At 44.7% G+C, this 19,648-nt stretch overlaps 1 protein-coding gene across 10 annotated transcripts in view; it reads right to left on the reverse strand.

Annotated features, from left to right (window-relative positions):
• Window positions 1-19,648, reverse strand: part of PCDH15 (protocadherin related 15) — a 597,589-nt gene that overhangs the window by 345,990 nt on the left and 231,951 nt on the right. For all 10 annotated transcript variants that reach the window (XR_011904016.1, XM_072339847.1, XM_072339849.1 and 7 more), the window contains one exon: window positions 7,245-7,304. The gene's annotated coding sequence lies outside the window, so the exon portion shown is untranslated. The remainder of the gene's footprint in view (window positions 1-7,244; window positions 7,305-19,648) is intronic.

Raw genomic sequence — 19,648 nt, forward strand, 5'->3', positions numbered from 1 at the left:
AACTGGAATCGAAAGAGGCAAAATGGTATGCCACCATTGATATTGCCAATGCGTTCTTTTCTGTCCCTTTGGCCACAGAGTGCAGGCCACAGTTTGCCTTTACTTGGAGGGGTGTTCAGTACACCTGGAACCGTTTGCCCCAGGGGTGGAAACACAGCCCAACCATTTGCCATGGGCTGATCCAAGCCACGTTGGAACAGGGCGGTGCTCCAGAGCACCTGCAGTATATTGATGATATCGTTGTGTGGGGTGATACAGCAATGGAGGTTTTTAAAAAAGGAGAGCGGATAATCCAAATCCTCCTGTCTGCTGGTTTCGCTATTAAGAGAGACAAAGTGAAAGGACCTGCCCAAGAAATTCAGTTTCTAGGGGTGAAATGGCAAGATGGGCGTCGTCACATCCCAACAGATGTGATTGACAAAATTACTGCTATGTCTGCACCCACTGACAAAAAAGAGACACAGTCCTTTCTGGGTGTGGTGGGCTTTTGGAGGATGCACATCCCAAATTATAGCCTCATTGTGAGCCCCCTCTATCAGGTGACCCGAAAGAAGAATAACTTCGCGTGGGGTCCTGAACAGCAGCAGGCCTTTGAGCAAATTAAGCAAGAGATAGCCCGTGCTGTGGCCCTAGGGCCAGTACGAATGGGACAGGATGTGAAGAACATCCTTTACACTGCTGCTGGGGAGAAAGGTCCCACTTGGAGTTTGTGGCAGAGAACCTCAGATGAGACCCGAGGCCGACCCCTGGGATTTTGGAGTAGAGCATATAGGGGGTCGGAAGAGAGCTACACTCCAACTGAGAAGGAGATCTTAGCCGCATATGAAGGGGTCCGGGCTGCCTCTGAGGTAATCGGCACCGAAACGCAGCTTCTCCTGGCACCTCGACTGCCGGTGCTGAACTGGATGTTTAAAGGGTAGGTTCCCTCCACCCACCATGCCACAGATGCCACATGGAGTAAGTGGGTTGCATTAATCACACAGCGGGCCCGGATGGGAAACCTCAGCCGTCCAGGAATCCTAGAGGTGATCATGGACTGGCCTGAAGGTAAAAAGTTTGGAACACCACCGGCAGAAGAGGTGTCACGCGCCAAAGAAGCCCCACCATACAACGAACTTCCGGAAGATGAAAAGAAGTTTGCCCTTTTCACTGATGGATCGTGCCGCCTTGTTGGGAAACATCGCAGATGGAAGGCTGCTGTGTGGAGCCCCACACGACAAGTTGCAGAGGCCACGGAAGGAAGAGGAGAATCAAGCCAATTTGCAGAGGTAAAGGCTGTCCAGCTGGCCCTAGACATTGCTGAGCGGGAGAGATGGCCAGTGCTTTACCTCTATACTGACTCATGGATGGTGGCCAATGCATTATGGGGGTGGCTGCAGCAATGGGAAGAAAACAACTGGCAGCGGAAGGGTAAACCTGTTTGGGCCGCTGAACTATGGAAGGACATCTCTGCCCGAACAAAGAATATGGCCCTAAAGGTGCGTCATGTAGACGCCCATGTGCCCAAGAGTCGAGCGACAGAGGAGCAACAAAATAACCACCAAGTAGATCGAGCTGCCAGAATTGAGGTGGCCCAGATAGACCTGGACTGGCAGAATAAGGGAGAGTTATTCCTAGCTCGGTGGGCCCATGAAACCTCAGGCCATCAAGGCAGAGATGCAACACATAAGTGGGCTAGAGACCGAGGGGTGGACATAACTATGGACGCTATTGCGCACATTATCCATGACTGTGACACCTGTGCCATGATCAAACAGGCCAAGAGGGTGAGACCTCTCTGGGGGGAAGGGCGATGGGAAAAGTATAAATATGGGGAGGCATGGCAGATTGATTACATCACCCTGCCAAAGACTCGTAATGGTAAGCATTATGTACTCACCATGGTGGAGGTAACCACTGGGTGGCTCGAGACATATGCGGTACCCCATGCCACTGCCAGAAACACCATACTAGGTCTGGAAACACAAATCCTGTGGCGACATGGCACCCCAGAGAGGATCGAATCAGACAACGGGTCTCACTTCAAAAATTCACTGGTGAGCACTTGGGCCAAAGAACATGGCATAGAGTGGATCTATCACATCCCCTACCATGCACCGGCTGCTGGTAAGATCGAGCGCCACAACCGTTTGCTGAAAACCACGCTGAAAGCGATGGGTGGTGGAACATTTAAGAACTGGGAGAAACATCTAGCAGAAGCCACCTGGCTGGTAAACACCCGAGGATCAGCCAACCGAGACGGCCCTACGCAGTCCAACTCCCTGCATACCGTGGAGGGAGACAAGGTCCCTGTGGTGCATGTAAAGAGTATACTGGGAAAAGCGGTTTGGGTTCTCCCAGCCTCTGGAAAGGGGAGACCCCTCCGCGGAACTGTTTTTGCACAGGGACCTGGGTGCACTTGGTGGGTGATGCAGAAGGATGGGGATGTTCAGTGTGTGCCACAGGAAAATCTGATGCTGGGGGAGTGCAGCCTGTGATTCCATGTGTGTATATATATCTATGTATGTACATATGTAATGCATGTTAACTACTGTTCTGTTTATATGTTGATTAAGCATGATGTAGTGATGTGGAATAAGGGGTGGAATGTTATGGTTTTATAATTTGGTTGGTGTTGGTATTCCACATCAAAACATCATGTAGGATAATGGGAGTTAAGGGGACAAGTTTTTTTTTCTGTGGGCTGCCTTAAATGGGCATGTGGGGAGCGGCACCGGAGGGGAGGTCGGGAAGGGGACGGGCTCTCTCTCTCCCCGGCGCCCGGCGAGGAGACAGCGTGGTCGGAGTTTCCCGCCTCCCACAGCCCGTCGGTGAGATTAGGATTTGGTTTTCTCATTGTTGAAACTCTCTCGTTGTTGTTTAGTGTTACTGGGTTTATTAAACTCCCGTTCGTTCTCAGATCATCCTTTCTTCGTTTTTTTTTTCCTCCCAGACCCATTCGCGGTCTCCCTTCCCGTCCCCTCTCCCGGAGCGCACGTGGCCGGGCCGCGCCGCACCGCGCTGTTAGGGAAGAGAGGTACTTTTGTTCCTGCTCCCCTGGGTTTGTTCCCTTGTCACGAGGGAGCTCTAGAGAGAACCCCGTGACATGTTTGGAAACCTTTATTTTAATATTATTGTTTTTTACTTCTGCCTCTACAACTGATCAGAATAAAGGAGAGCCCCAGCCCCCATACTGATACCTGCAGCTGCTCTGTATCCACAGCCCTGGAAGGCTCTCAGTAGTGCTCCCAATAGTGCCTGGCTCACTCTGCCAACTGAAGCACTGTCCTCCCTAAGGAAGTATCAGGTCCAAGAGATCAGAGATCTACCAGAACCATACTTACCTAATGTATTTCATGTCAGTGTAAGAATACGTGGATATGAGATAACAAAGCTTTAAGTTATAGATTAGCACATGCCAATAAGCCCATAGGCAAAGATAAATACTGTGTCTCCCTCCAGGATGACCAGTATACTCTGACAAGGAACATGGGAACATTCTTCCCTCTATTACAGGCACTTGCGTACTCAGTATCTGCGCGAGCATAGCACATCAAAACAGAGAGTAAGTACACTACTGCCAAGGCATCAATTTATTGCAACTACAGCAATGGTTCCATAATGGATTTACTTAAGTAAAATGACAAGAAGCGTAGGCACATAAATGCAGCCACTGGGGAGGTAACAGAACTGCACTAGGATTTGGGAGCTGACCTCACCTGGTGCTGTCACTGCATAGGCTCAGACAGAGCAACCAGGATACTAAGAGGTCAGGATAGCAGTGGGTATCACCAAACAGCAGCTGCTGAAGTATAGCCCAGCTATATGGAAAGACACTGAACTAAGTAGTTTTCCCACCTTCCAAAGGTTCTACAACTCACAAGCACTAACTTCTCTCCCGTTTGCACACTCTGAATTTATTTGCCTGATCTTTTTTAATCTTTTTGTGCTGTTCTTACCTGTAACTCTCCCTGTGTTATTTACATTTCCTTTATGCTCATCATCGCAACCATAAGCTCCTGTAAGAAGTCAAGTGCTTCAGAGGTCCCTCCTTGTTTAAAACCTCACCAATCTCATCACTAAGAAAACACATTGCTGGAAGAGACAATTTCTGATGGCTTATTTGTGCTTCAGGACTTGGACACCAAGAAGGAGCAGTTCTCCTGCAGTGCACCAAACCTCCTATCAACTGGAAGATCAGCAAGAACACCACAAAGCTGCAGATCTACATACATTAATTTCCCATATCCAACTACCAAAACCATGTTTCAAAAACACAACAAAGCCGACCCTGGGTGTCCACATGAGCAGCAAGCGCTGATGAATAAAACCAACTCAGTTACCTCCTTGGCTTTACTTGTACCACTGTTGACTTGCAATAACTGATTAGATTATCTCCAATTGAGATTAAAATTAAGGAGTAAATCCACATGGGGTAAGAATTGCCCAGTGCTGAGATTTACATTTGAACTAGAGTTAAATTCCAAGTCTATAAAGCTACCCATAACTGAATCTTGAACTGGGAAAATAAATTTATGGATGTTATGGAGAGACAAATCATGGAGATAACTATCAAATATAAAACTACAGTGGCTATATAATAACAGCATCAGGGATCCACGATTAATCTTTAAGACAGAGATACTGATGAATCAAGGATGCCTTCACAGGAGAGTGGCAGTTCTGGCCAGCTGAGTGCTTCTGAGGCCATCACTGCCACCCCTACGTGGAGCATGAGAGTGTGCACTGCACTGAGCTCTGGGAGCACAACAACTGGACTCCTAAGCAGTCAGCTTCAAAAGCTGGGAGATGCATCCTTCTGTGCCCAGCCACATATGGAACAAGGTTAGATCCAGTCCACATGAAACCTGCGCCCTCTAGGCAGAGACAGCAGGTCCTCAGCACCAACTGTTTCAACCAGAAGCACATTCAGTCCATGCAAATAACCCCTCTGGTATACTTGCTGGTTGTGCATGCTGCAGCAAGCCCCAGTGTCACAGCAGGGCTGCACTCTCCCCACATCTTGTCTCCTTCAGCCAGGGGAAGGGTTGCTCCAAGCAGCTACCACTTGCTTCACTCTAAGAAACACCCTAAAAAACCACCTTACAAAAAAGCATAGAGAATTGAAGAATGGCCTGCATTGAAAAGGAACATTATGATCATCTCATTTCAGCCCACCTGCTGAGTACAGGGTCACCAACCACTAGACCAGGCTGCCCAGAGCCAAATCCAGCCTGGCCTTGAATGCCTGCAGGGATGGGGCATCCACAGCCTCCTTGGGTAACCTGTTCCAGTGCGTCACCACCCTCTGGGTGAAAAGCTTCCTAATATCCAACCTAAACCTCCCCCATCTCAGTTTAAAACCATTCCTCCTTGTCCTGTCACTATCCACCCCCATAACATGCAGGGAGAAGAAAGCAGCTTTACTCAATAAAAGCAAACCAAGAAGCACTTGCATTTCCTTAACGTGCTAAGAAATAGGACTGCAGGCACTCGTGCTGAGCAATGTGCACGACACCTTCCAGTGAACTAAGGGTGAAAGACTTAAATACACATTTATATTCATTTGTTAGGCTGCTACCAAGCACTGATGCATGCAGCAAAGCTTGCATTGAAACCCTCATGTATTTTAGAGATAGCACTTCTACTTTCAGATAAGTTGCTTCAGCAAGTGAGGCTTACTTGGTCATATCACACTGCTGCCCACCTGCCTTTCCCAGAAGGTCCTTGATGGCAGCATGAGAGCTAGGACACAACTAATTCCTGAAAGCAGGCAGGAGAGCTCATGCATAATCTCTCCCCCAAAACATGCTTTTAATGAAGTTAAAAAAAAACCTAAGTGGACAAACATGTGATGCACTGGTAACTTTAAGCCATCTTACTGCTGTAATAAAGCAGGCACCTGAAATGCCACATAGCTGTTTTTACACCCCTGAAAACTGGCATTAGCAGTCAACTGTGTTAAAAATCACAATTACTCCCATTGTAAATATATATATTTTTCCTTCCTAGCAAAGGTGGGAAACTTCATTTAGCTCTAGGAGTACCAAAGCAATTACCTTAAAGGGTTGTACAAGCCATTGCATAGCAGCATCAGCCCGAGACAGTCACTGCCGCAACCTCGTTTCCTCTTATACTAATTTCATTTGCAAGACCTCTAGAGGGCAGTGAATAAAAGAAAATAAAGTACCAGAAATAGCCAGGAACATTAAATATAATTTTAGCAATTGGAATTTCCTCTAATTATTCCCTCTATTGAAAGCCTTCCAGGTAATTATATGGATTTATAGATTAATCCAACAAAACTTTGCAAGCCCCCAATGCTACGCTCTGCTGCAGTTTGCACTGACAGATTTTACAGCACTGCTCCAGCCACTGATGTTCTTTTTCAAGCTGAACATCTTTCTTGGACCTTCACTAAAACATGCAGCAGGCCATCTCACATCCATCGTGCTCACAAACAAAGCATTTCCACTCCTACAAAAAGCCACACTAAGCCAAAATAAAATCAAGCTGACTTGCTTAGTCAGTCTATAACAATAAGATAAAAACATTCAGGTCCGTGTCAAAATATCCAGGAACTACAACAGAACGTAGCCTCAGATAATTCCACTTTGATTTTTGTGCACGTATTGGACATAGATTAAGGTGTACTGTTAATAGCTTCATTATTCTTTCCACTATAGCTTATAAAATGAAGCTATTACCAATAGAAATATGTAAAATCAACCTAAATGGGCTACATCAGACTGAAACAACAGGGTAGGTGCAGTATATTTGGCCTTATCTTAAACAGCAAGAATGGCAATCAATACAGCACCAACCTACCATTATAACATGTCAGCTACGCTTTAGTAACTTCCTATGGCCTTACACATCTGAAATCAGCTGTGCAATTACCACAGGCAAAGCTGTCCTCACCATGCATTAATATTCAGCTTAGCTATTTTTCAGATGCAGAACAGGTGTGTTAAAGCATGTAAGAACCAATACATTAATGACCAAGAGCTCAACAAAACCTGTGTTAAGGTCTCGATCCCTTGATGTTAGGGCCCTGATGACACTCATGGACCTTGCAGGCCTTCTGGTCTGCCTTCACTGGGGTGGTGGGAAAGCAGGCCCCCACCCTGCAATATCCATAGCCTCTACAAACATCCCCAAAGACAGCACAGCACAGTCAGCGACACGCAATCACTCCATCCAGACTCCCTCTGTGCTCTCAAAAAGAGAAAAAACACATTTGCATTCGTAAGATGCAAACTTACATGAACTTCTGAGCCCTCTTCATGCTGCATCAAAGTCCGCTGCACCGTCACAGAGATGTCCTACAGGGATGAAAAATTGGGAAAACGTTATTCTTGCCCATTTCACAGAATGCAACTAAGTAATTCCGCCAACATTAATCCCTCACTGCTCCATCCTGAAAGCAAGACTAAGGCACAAGGGGGGCAACAGGGAGGGACTTTCTAAGAAGCCATTTGATGCTGACTTGCTACCAGAGCAACTCCGTGCCCCAGATTGTATGAACTCGATAAGGTCCATTTGTTTCCTCCAAACCTTTTTCTGTGCATCAGACAAAGCTGAACGGTAATGCTGGCTGCTTTCTCTTAGCACAAATCCTTCTACATTTACTAAGATCCAACTGAGATAATTCAGATACTCTTACAGAAGCATCCTGAGCTTCGTGAAATGGAACAGACAGTGAAAGGGAAGGTCTACACAGGGACAGACTGCCATGGTGGTGAGAAGAGCACTCTGGGCTGCCATGTCAACTTACAAACCTTCTGACACTTGCTACAAAGCCAAAAAGGAAAACAGATTTGACTCAATTTGTTACAAAGCCCATTGTTTTCTTATGGAGCTCACAAACACAGATGGATATATGTAAACCCTGGTAAAAAAACACCTGGAAAAGAAATGTAATCAGGCCTGAAGCTAATTGTCTGTTTAAAGGAACTGAATAAGTGGTAAAAAAATATTAAGCAAATCCACAGCTAGAAGCCACCTTAATTCTAAGTGAAGAATTAAAACAGGTATATATTGCTTCTAAAATCAAGTACTTAGGGATACATCCTCAATGACGATTTTCATTAATGCTTTCCTAACGCCTGCCAACAAACTCTAACCATGAGTCAAACAGCACTGTGATGGGAAGCAGCACTGTTGATGGAGATGAGAAGAACCCCTTTTCTCTTAGAGAAAGGCTCTCGGTGATGGCACTCTGCCTACAGACTTCCTTCCATAGAAGGAAACAGGTAAGGCAGTGCACAGCACCAAGTAGTAGTCAAAAGAGAAAAGACAGAAGCAAATACAAAAGGCAATAAAGAACCTATCATGACTGAAAAAAGCACGTTCTCAGAAAGGGGTAAAGAAGAAACAGATGCGTGTCAAGACCTTGTAGCAGTATCTTTGGGCCCAAGCAGCCCTGGGCAGGCTTTAAGTGTTGTTAGATCCCCAGCAATGGTCATAGATGCCTCCAGCTGTGTGTTCCAATGGTACATATAGTCAGGGAGCATACTCTGTTATTCCTGGGGATGGGAGCGCTGCTGGTTCAGGATCTTCTGGAAGATCTTTGTTAGCATTCTTTAAAGCTAAGGAAAGGTTACATGGCATTTTTTCCATGAGAACCTCCATTCAGAAAGCTGCTTCTATTTTACTAAACAGCTTTACACTGATTTCTCAGTTGCCCATAAGTACTCTTCAAAAAGATTAAATCAAAGTCTGAATGGCTTGCGAAATTCTCCCCTGCCAACCACAAAGAATCAAGAGGGATGAGAGGCTGAATCCCCGATTTAAGCAGGAAGGCTGGTGCTGTCCCAACTAATGAATGCCAATCAGAGCCTCATTACCCAGTGCGCTTCAGATGTAATCTGAATGACACAGAGGTTGCGTTCTTGATACAAGTAGCTGCACCGCTTCTAAAAAGAAAGTCCACATATCCGTCTGGGAACTGTGGAGAAATGCTGGGCTTCACCTTCCCTACAGCAGCAGTAGCACATCTACAGGTGCTAAATGGGCTGCCTATGAGGCTCAATTAATGATACCTCCACTGCTCCGTGACCTCATTAACACCCTTACTTATAGAAATCTTTTGCTTGAGTGCAAGCCGCTCACTCCCTCCCCCAGGCACCCAGGCTACTTCACGCTGAGCAAACCATCTAGGTACATAGAATTAGAGCACCTCCAAAAGCAGATCACAGAAGGCCACGCAGGCAGCAGACAAAACTTCCTCTCTCCTGCTCTGGAAAACAACAGTGTAATCATACACAAACAAGGTTTCTTCAAAGGATCCAGCTTCTCTACCTGCTTACAGCTTGCTCCTCTGGGACTAATCCAAACACTGTGCTGCATTCAAGCAGTAACAAAGCAGATTTTTCACTTGAACAACCAAAGGTTGTGTTGAAAAATATGAAGTTTCACACACAAATTCAGCTTGGTACAAACAGAACCACCCGCACCGGGAGGTCACTGCCTTGGCTTTCTCTGCATCACCCTTCCCAGACATTCAGACTACACCCATGGTGCAGAATCCAGGGGCAAGAGGTCCTGCTAGCAAGAATAAACTTGTGGAAATTACTAATTCCTATCTGCTCATAAACCTAGTTATTTTTAAGTATTCCTATTTCTGTTACCAGTGCTCTTGCAGAAAAGCAACAACAACAACAAAAGCTGCTGAAAGACTGAAGTACACAAGTGAGGATACCAGTCCTGCCAGCCAGGAAGATGAAACTCACCCCAGCTGAGGCTTTCCTGTGCAAAATCCTGCTCTTTCAGAATCCTAAGGCAGCACTTCTCAGACTGCATCCACTGGAATAAAACTCATCCTGATCATCATCTTTTGCACAGCTTGGTCATTGTGGCTGTTTTCATTGCTGTTGGTAACACACTCTGTACTTCTGGAGTTGTTTCCTTTGATGCCTGAAGCTCAAGATCCTGCCTTCTTAGATCTGCTCTGCCCTCTCTCAGCTCGCCAGGCCTCCTTCCAGCTACTGCCCTTCAAATTCTTGCAGAGAACAGCAGCATTCAGGATTCAGAGAGATTTGCTCTATTTCATGGTCTTTTACCTCAAATTCCTTGCACAGTTGGTTATGCAGAAATTTAGGTAAAACAAAACAAACCAAACACAATAGCAATAAAGATGCACTGCAGCAGAAAACAATTTGGCTACACGGGCCACCACTAAATCAGAAAAGCTGCTGTGAATCCACTGCTAGCTTAATGAGGAGGTAAGTCATTAGCAAATGGAAACATTTAATCCAAAAAAGTCTGAAACAACGCCAAGGGTCTTTTCTGTCTCTCAGCAGCAAATTCCCTGAGAAGCTCCAAGGAAAGCACAGTCACTGTGCTCATTGAAAATAAATACATAAAAACTGAGAAGTGAAGTAACTGAAAGGGAACAGGTAAGGCTTGGCACACCCTCTCTACCATCAGCATTTATATCCTAGATGTTTCATCACAGCAAAATGAATTTCTGTCTTCACACATTAAGTTTTACAACTGAAATTACAATCTCTGCATCATAGAAGCCTTACACTGGAAGAGACCTTAAGGAAGTTATCCTCAGTTCAATCCAGTAGTCTCCTAGATTGCTTTCAGCTCACTATTTTGTTTGCTCAGTGAATGTCTGGGTGGTTGAAATCACCCATCAATATAAGAGCCTGAAAGCTTGATGCCTCCCGTGGTTCACACGAGAGGGTCTCATCAACATGCTCTCCTTGACCGAGCAGCCTGTGATAGACAAATCTCACCAGAGGTCCTTAATTGGGCTGGCGGCTCATCTTATTCCACAAGCCCTCCATCTGGTAACAGTTGTTTCTCAGAGGCAGCTCTTTATCATTTATCAATTTATCCACATGTATTCAAGAACTACCTGCACCTACTATTGCAGGCTTGGGTAGGAACCCCTCCCATTAGTACTAGGACAAAAGCACCAACACAACTTGATCCATCTTAGCAGCACACTGCCAGCATCCTGCTGCCTGCCCAAATCCCTTCCAGCTGCTCTCCAGGTACCTGCCTGTCTCTCAGCCATCCCATAGGACACTGCCTCTCTGCACCCAGGGCTGGTTGGGTACCCACAGTAAACACCAGTTCACTTCCCCAAAGGAGTGACCTCTAAACGGCCAGCTCTTCAAGGCCACTTTCCTACCCCGAGTGCACAGAGCTTTAAAAAACACCCAACAAACAAACACAAAAACAACTCTTCTCTTGCTGTCTATGCAGATGAGTTTTTGCAAGATCCAACCACAGTGACCCCAGAACAGCAAGGTTAATGGGTCACTGCCTGACTCTGGGCTCAATCCTGAGCTTTATTCCCTTGTGCCAGACACACACTGCCCCCCACAGCAGTACCCAGAATGACCCACTGCCTTCTGGAAGCTGATAGCACTGGCCATTGGCTCTCAGGAGATCTAATAGTGTGGCAGGGTATTTCAAGCTATATGCTCAAAGAAGTTTTGTTTTTTAATATTTTTAGAATGAGCTCTCACTCTACTTAAACTAGGAAACAGAAGAGTTAATAGAAAACATTACTGTAAATAAGCAAAAAACAAAACAAAACACTAATCTGGCACCCAAATGAAGGCATTCTGCATTCCCAGTGGACAAATACTTAACTCCTTTCCACTCAGATTTCTTATTTTGGACAACTCTGCTCACCAGACAGCCTATGAAATGGATGAGCATCAAGCCCTGAATGTAATAAGGAGCAATGCCCCACTCACAGCACAAGGATGGGGCTGCTCAGTACTGAGCAGAGACACTGGGAAGGTATAGAGGACCATGACTGTACACTGCAATGAAACATCCGAGTCAAGAAGGAGCAACAAGCACCAAACAAAGGCAAAACTTCAGGCCCTGCTCAGGATCAGTGCTTCTGTGAGACAATGTGGCCAGTCCTGGACACAAAACCTACTTGGGCAGGGAGAAAACTGTCCAACAGTACCCAACTACATCAGGAGCATTAAGAGATCTGAAAAACGCAGCCTGTGAGTAAAGATTGTTATTCCTACAATCACCACGTTCATTTAAATATGTTATAGAGGCAAATAATTTGGTACAGCAAACTATTATAATAGCAAATAATAAAAAACACAAGAGTTGAACTAAAGACAGCCAACCCCATGAAAGAAAAGTAAGCAGACACAGCTTTTACCTGCCAGAGCTACCCAAAAAGCCGGCCCACGGCCCAGTATAAAGCTGCAGTACCACTCCAGATGCAATCTGCAACATCTCTGTAATACAGGTTGAGCACAACAACCACCTGGTCTTCCCAAAATGGTTTATCTCTCTGCAACTTGATTTTAGCCCCTACTTACACTCAGCTTTCCTTGCCTCGTTAGAGTAATCTTGCAAAGCTGAGCTGTCCCTGCCCCTCCAGCAGCTGCAGCTCCTACAGACCCACCTGTGCACACAGATTAACCATACTCTGGCTTTCAAGCCTCTTGGAAAAAGCACTACATCTGCTCAAAGCAAACTGACCAAGGGAAAAAAGGTAAAGCCTTGCTAAGACAGCAGAAAATAAGATATCGGCACCTCACCACATCCTGCCTGTATGAGGAGGGAAGATGTAACCAAGCGTACTACAGAACATCAGAACGTGGATTTCATTGGTCCTTCCATAGAATCACAATGCTGGAAAGAACCTACAAGATCATCTTGTCCAACCAGCCTCCTATCACCATCACTACCACAAGCTCCTGAGCTGTATTTCCTAACACCTCAACCTCTTGTACACACCTTCATGTGCAAAAGAGGGCAGGAAACACACTGCACTTATATTGCAGTTACGATTAATGCAGATCTGTTATATGGATTTCACTCCATACATATGATACACCTAGACTCAAATGAAGATGAGAAAACATTAGAGTAGGAAGTTGATTATATATTAATGCTTCTCGCTTTCAAAGGCCAGCACCTAACCCTATCTGCATCCTGCTGCAGCTAATAGCAAACAAGGAAGGGACAAAGATGAACACAGCAAAAAGGCAAGACGGCAGCAAAAAGGCTACAACAATAGCAATGGTGCTGCTGGCCCCAGAAAGTACGTTACAAACCAGCAACATACTCCAAAGAGAACACGATGCATAAGACAGCTTTTAAGCATGAAGCTGTATTTTTCTTTCTTGATTTACACCTGATGAAGCAGTAAAACTGCTTCTGACAGGCAGTAAGCAATACCGAAGAAAGTCTTAACAGATAGGCAAGCAGTCACACACAGAAAGAAGAGCTGAACTCACCCAGCTGTTGATGAGGCTCTCTGGCCGTACACCACTCCCACTCCACAAGCAGCCCAAACTCAAAAGATACCCTCAGGCCAGTGGCCAGGCTTATATGAGCCTTGGGGGGCTGCACTGTGGGCCCACCCCTTCTGGTGGAGCACAGGTGCAAGCAATCTGCCTGTTCTCCCTGGGCCAGCCTCACCCCTTCACCAGGTGCTTAATCACCAGTTCAAGCAATCACCTAACAGCTCCCCTACACCTGTCAAGTCACAAATGTACTCCTTTTCATACCTAATGTGCAAGAAAGCTAAACGCTGCATGCTGTAGAACAGCTCCACAATTCTCTTCTGACAGCATCACAGTTCTTCCTAACACCAGTGCTATAGATCACAGTAGAGCCTTCTGTAGGGCCACTGGAATCATGGAAAATATCATCCAAATTGTTCTTTGTCACCTTCAATGGCAATGAGGCCTTCACCCATGTTCAAATAGTTTCTGCTTCTGTTTTAGTTTGGCATATTTTGTCTTTCAGCATTTCAAAAGCTCCTGAGAAATATGAAATGAAAAAAAGGATGGTGGAATGTGTTGGATGAGATGTTGAATTAAGCACAATTCATATTCAAGGCAGGGTAATCTGCCTTGCAAGCTGCCCTCAGCTTCAGCCATTTGCAGCCTTGCCTTTGAGCAACCAGCTCCACCACACACCTGGCTGCAGGTATATACATATATATATATATATATATGTATAATTTTTTATATATAATATAATTTTTATAATATATATTTTATATTATATATTTATATTTATATTATATATTTATATTTTTATATATATAATATATAAAAATTATATTTTTATAATATAATATATTATATATTTTTTTTTTCTTCTCTCCCCTCCCCCCCATATTAAAGATATACCTTTGAAATCACTGTCATTGGTGAGCCTTATGCCATAACCTGAGCATTATAGGCTGGTCTGAGTTTAAAACTCAAAGGCAACATAGTTCCAGCTCTGATAGTTTTGGCTTGCAAAGTAGTATATGAGTAGAGCAGAAATACTTGTATGCAGAAGGGAGCATACTTCAGGGGGTGTGATGGAGCTTATACATCAAACCTACAAGTAAATAGATTTCATTGCAGCCCACATCAGTCCGGTAGCTGAAGCCAGTCCTCGTGGTTACCTTCCTCTAATCTCAATGCAACTGTCTGAGCAATGCTTGCTTTCAGAGCACAGCACAGGAGGAGATGGTAACTGCAGCATTTCCCTGTGAAAAGGAGGAAGGTTTCCCCAGCAAGGGGCTGGTCATGCTGAAGCAGAAATGCTTAGGACAACTCTTAGAGCCACAGAGAAGAATTAGATTTCTTTGGGACTTTGCTTAAAAAGGCAAAAAAACCCACAAACCTACCCAAACTATCAGTGATAAAAGACCTTTTAAAACCAGTTTTCTCCCTTTGCTGTGAAGGCAGCTCATCAGCGAAGTAAACATACACACATGTGAGGCTGTGGGGCAAGCACTGACACGGCCTCCCATTTTCTCTCTGGTTCCCAAGCCATATTGCTGAAGACTCTGGAAACAGAGAGAGGTTGTGGTGAGGGTTCGGACCCCTGAATAACCAGCGACCTCCATGGAAACACCTTTCATTTTAAAGTGCAGCAAGACAGATTCTCTGATGAGGTCACGTTTCTCTGGAGGACTGGAATGACACATTTGGCACATTGCTCGGTCAAGAGCTGAATTATTGCTCTCCCAAACTTGGCATTTGATTTAGCTGTCATGCTCAGTGCACTGGAGCTAATAAAAGGCAGTGGGCTGTTTCACTCCGGTGACTCTCAGGTCATGGAGATTGAAGGAGATGGTGTTGGCTATGCCTTGATATTTAGGATACAGACTTGCCAATGATTAATATATACACGTATGGGCTCTTTTTCTAGACACTTAACAATGTGTTCCAGTGATGGGACAGGAGGACAGCCTGGATTTATACAAGTGTGGCAATGTTCCAGGAGAACCTATCACCTATTTAGCAAATGTACTAAGTTGCATCTTTTCCATTCTTAGTAACGGTTTCAAGATAAGGGCAAGTAAGGTGAGGCTCAGACCAGGTAAAAGTTCAGGGCTGCCTCTGGAACACACAGCCATGTGCTGAGCACAGGGAAAGGGATAGCTAACTTAACATCAAATCTGCCTTGCTGAAGCACCAATGTGCATGGCCAAGAAAGATGAAGGCCAGCTCTCCTGTCTTTCCATAAGTAGTATTCCAGAAATACCACACTGAAGGCTTTCTGGGATGCAGGAGGAACAGCTTGCTCTGTCTGAGCTTTAGCTTGATTTGGAACAACTTTTAATACAGGCAGGACTATATTTGCTTAGAACTATCCAACAGCAAATCACCAGGAATTATATATATATTTTCTGAGGTCTAACCATGTAAACATTAAAGACTGTTAGGTCAATGGAAACCAACTTTGGTTGTGATGACAACGTTTGCAGTGACTGTAAATAATTCAGAAGAAGTAGGTCTTACAAAGTCGGTATGACATTATAAGCAGTCACATTTAATAACACACCCATGCTGAATTAGTCACTGGTCCTTGAGAGTCAGAAGCACAGGATAAGCTGGGAGGCCTCTAAATAAAGCTTTTAATTTACTGAGAAAAGCAATGATGGCTTTAACAATATGTCCACATAGAATCTTATCATAGAATTGTAGAATGGCGTGGGTTGAAAAGGACCACAATGATCACCTCGTTTCAACCCCCCTGCTATGTGCTGGGTTGCCAACCAGCAGACCAGGCTGCCCAGAGCCACATCCAGCCTGGCCTTGGATGCCTGCAGGGATGGGGCATCCACAGCCTCCTCGGGCAACCTGTTCCAGTGTGTCACCACCCTTCCTTCTAATATCCAACCTAAACCTCCCCTGTCCCAGTTTAAAACCATTCCCCCTTGTCCTATCACCATCCACCCTCGCAAACAGCCGTCCCCCTCCTAGTTATATGCTCCCTTCAAGCACTGGAAGGCCACAATGAGGTCTCCTTGGAGCCATCTCTAAAAGCAGTGCATCTCCAAAAAGGACTTCTGCGAGCAGAAAGATGGAGAATAAGAGAGTATGAGATAGTTCAGTAGAGCCACACTGTCATAACACACGATACTTGTGAGCTGAATCCAAGCCAGCTTTGTCATTTTCTTAAGGGCATTTGTATGCCTTGCTGCTGAAGGCTCTCCAGTGTCTGCAAAGGTTTAACTGCTGCTCTGAAGCACTGATATTTACAGAAGCAAAGTCTATGCTAGCGCTGTTGAGTGCCTCAATACAAATGACAGATCCATTCAAACCCTGGGGAAGCATTGGTGTGTCAGGAAGATCATGACCTTGTGTTCCTCTCCTCAAGTCAGTGTTATACAAGACTCTGCAACTTATTATTCTAAGGTTACTGCTACGCCTCCATGCAATAAAGGATACAGACCTCCCTGGAAACTTATTCAGATCCTCAGCAGACTTGTTCTCAGGTTATAACTACCGCTAAGCTGAAGCCATGATCAGTGCGTGCCGGTGACCCTGGTTATGTCAAGAATAAATTTCTACAGATTTGAAAGATGCTTAGGCCACACTATGAACAGGGATTGCAGGCGGGGTGCTTGCTGCTATGGCTGGTGGGAGGGAACTGCTGACCCCTGTGGTTATCAGAAAAGCGTAGGAAAAGATGTAGGTTCTTCAAAGGGCAGTGCTAATGAAAAAAAGAAAAAGAAATCTCTATCAGATGCTAGATGATTAGAATTCACGATGACTCATACTCAAAGGCTTGTTTCTAATCCCTATATATGATACCGACTTATCAAGACAGACAGCTGGTTGCAAAGATGCTTTAAAGCGTAACTAGCAAACCCAATGATTGACAGCTTTTTTTCTTCCTTGTGAAATATATCAAATCTTTCAGCATTTTCACTGTCTCCTTTTCACACCTCTATGCTGGTACACAGTAGTAGCCATCATTTAAATTATGCACTGATGGTGAATTTATGTGATACATTATCTAGCAGCTAGAGGAAAAGTGGACTCCGCTCTCATAACCGTCGAGGTTGTTTTTCCTTCCATGTTGATTTACATCCAAATAACCCAACTTATCAACCTTGCAAATGTCAATCTGCACCAAGGCAGGCAGCTGAACAGTTCTTAAGCAGGCACTCTCCTTGGGACTGAAAGGTCGCTGTGTAACTGATTCTTATTGTGGAAATATTATACTCAGGTTTGGGAGGACTTTCTCCCCATCCATGAAAATAATCACTAAAAGACTCAACAAAGAAACATCAAAGCCTCAGACTAAATTAAAGAAAAGCTGTCAAAGCAATCGATTTAAAATGCTTCTAATAGACTCAATAACACAACAGCACCGGTGGGCGCAAGGAGCACCCACTGATGAGGGAAGTCCCTGCCTCATGCAGATCTGGCTGCCAGCTCTTTCCTGGGAAGTCAAAACTGCAAAATCTGCTGGGGCTGACTCTAGTTTCCACGTAGGAATTCCCCTATTGGCACCTGCCATCTACTAGTTCATGATTCCCTTTAAAACATACTTTTCTTCCCTTTCCTTTGTATCGCATTTCTTTTGGGGAACAACTACACTTCCCCAAGGGATGCAATCTAAAAGGTGACATTACAGCGACGGAAACCATCACACAGAACCTGGGGCTCCCTGTCCTAAAAATACATAGCAGAATCAGGAGGAACAATTTAGGTTATTGGAGGTGCCTTGTAATAGCACTGAATCGGAGCGGTACGGTTGAAATGCTAATGAGAGCTGAGTGCCAGTCTGACCATTCAAACTAGAGCTGCAGTTACTTAACTGAGAATATCTGTAAACCAGATTACTTTCAAATAATGATCCTATTTATGTGCAAAAGCACGTGCTTGAAGCATAACTGTCGGTGTGCATGAATGTGAAATGCATAAGTAAAATACGAGGCCTATCAGCAAACTTGTAATAGCATGTAAGAATACAAACTGTTTGAAAAGAGATGTCCAATGATCTTAAGCTACTAGTGCTGCTGGCTGGCTAGCTCACACTGTGACACTATGTTAGCAGTGCAATGCGCCAATATTTTAGTCTCTACAGTTTTAAAGGAGAAAATGTAAGAGATGACTGTGGAAGGAGGGCAAATACACGGCTCAAGAAGTTGAGCCCCATGGTCAAGTGGAGAGCCAGATTCAAGTGCGCAACATGAGCCAACAGCCCTTCAAGAACACATTCTCACGTGCAAGAACTACTTTATGTGAAGAAAAAGCAGCGATTCAGACGTTACTGCAAAACTAATCAGAATGTTCTCAGTTCCGTAAGAACAAAGCCATTTTTGTCATAAACAAGGAGACTCTCGCCCTTAAGCAAACTTATGTAGGGCAAGATTTGCCCTAAGGAATGGTGAAATCTTGTGACAGCGCTGTCAAAACACCTTGACAGTTACACACTACTCATACAGTGCTCCTTGCTGCCTCAAAAGAGAACAGGAATGGGCTTGAGAGCACCTAGTAGCATCAGACAGGGTGGCAGAACTGATTCCCAGACAAGCCAAATTTCTCTAATTTCAGTATAATATCCCATAGTATACGAGAGTTGAAAATTAACACACACATCTGTGCGTGCGTATATATCTTCATGATAATGCCTAGCTGCCCACTGGTGATGCAAAAAGCAAACCAAGTAGCAAAGGAATGGAGAATAGTACAAAAATACCATAATGATTTTATACTAATCATTTTTATGCCTTCCTACAGTGACACTGTTTATAGAATAGGGAGAGCCGTTGATAAAGGAAGGAATCTCCTACAAAGGCAGCTTGATTACACGTAGTGGGAGAGGTGAAAAAAGTCACCAAGTTAAATGGGGATTAGAGTTGAAGTACAGTTAAGGCTATCACTGCCTGCCTACACCGTAAGAATGAAAGAGCAAGGCAGCAGCGAAAGAACAGGGCTATGAAAAGACTGCAAAGGCCACCAGTGCTGCTACAGGGTTACTGCTTCACAGCCTGGCAGCTGGAGACAAGCACCGGGGCTCAGGAACTGAGCCCCCACAAGGAAAGAAGATTACACGCAGTACTGAACCCACACGGTGCTCCTGGGTTAGGGATTAAGCCGATTAAGCCTAGGGATGCCAGGCTTTGCCAATGGGAAACATTGCTAGTTCAGGAATGAGTTGAGGAGTCTGTGTGGAAGATGCTATGGGACTCGATTTATAGCTAATAGAGGTAAGAGGACTGGCCATTCTAAAGATAAAGAGATTGGAGGTAACGTGATTGGAGACCATTACTGGGATAATGAAAACTAGTTGTATATCACCTTTTTTTAGGGAAAAGTACTACATAAAAAATGGGAAATATCATTTCTTTTCAAAAACTGGGACGTCATCTTTGAAGATGGTAACACTTACTTCCCTGTCCTCACAGGAGGCTTCTGTT

The sequence above is a fragment of the Excalfactoria chinensis genome, chromosome 6 (genome assembly GCF_039878825.1).
Source record: "Excalfactoria chinensis isolate bCotChi1 chromosome 6, bCotChi1.hap2, whole genome shotgun sequence".
NCBI lineage: Eukaryota > Metazoa > Chordata > Aves > Galliformes > Phasianidae > Excalfactoria > Excalfactoria chinensis.